This window comes from Hyperolius riggenbachi, chromosome 3 (genome assembly GCF_040937935.1).
Source record: "Hyperolius riggenbachi isolate aHypRig1 chromosome 3, aHypRig1.pri, whole genome shotgun sequence".
NCBI lineage: Eukaryota > Metazoa > Chordata > Amphibia > Anura > Hyperoliidae > Hyperolius > Hyperolius riggenbachi.
In genome coordinates, this window is record NC_090648.1 from 385,276,941 (window position 1) to 385,277,500 (window position 560).

Below are 560 nucleotides of genomic sequence, written 5' to 3' on the forward strand. Positions count from 1 at the left end.
AGTCAAAATAACCATACACAAGTCATACTTACCTCCCGTGTAGTCTACTCCTCAATCACTTTCTCCTCTCCCACGTCCTGTTTGTCCACTGTGATCAAGGGAATTCTCAATCCTCCATTTTGAAAATGACCATTACCTCATAAGATTTCTGGTCAGCACACTGTTAAACTGTAACATCGTCCACTTGAGCCATAGGGAAACATGGACATTACCAGGCACATCAGTTGTCCACTCAGCTCTAACCGACAGCAACTGATATATACCTGACAGCAACTGATATATTTCAGTTCTGACAAAATGTTGTCAGAACTGGAAGGGATCATTGTCAGTAGAAAATGGTGAGCTTCTGAGAGGAACTGATGGCAAGGTAACTATTTAATGTTCATTTGAAGTTACCTCATGTGTTTATTTTAAATAATTTTACTCAGTACAGGTTCCCTTTAAGTCGGCCGGCCAGCTCGCCCTGCCTGGAATGGCGGGCTTAAGGGGGTATGGAGAGAGGGCTCGGGAGCCGACCAGCTCTCCCCCACGGGAGGGTGAAGGCTTAGGTATCGGCCGGT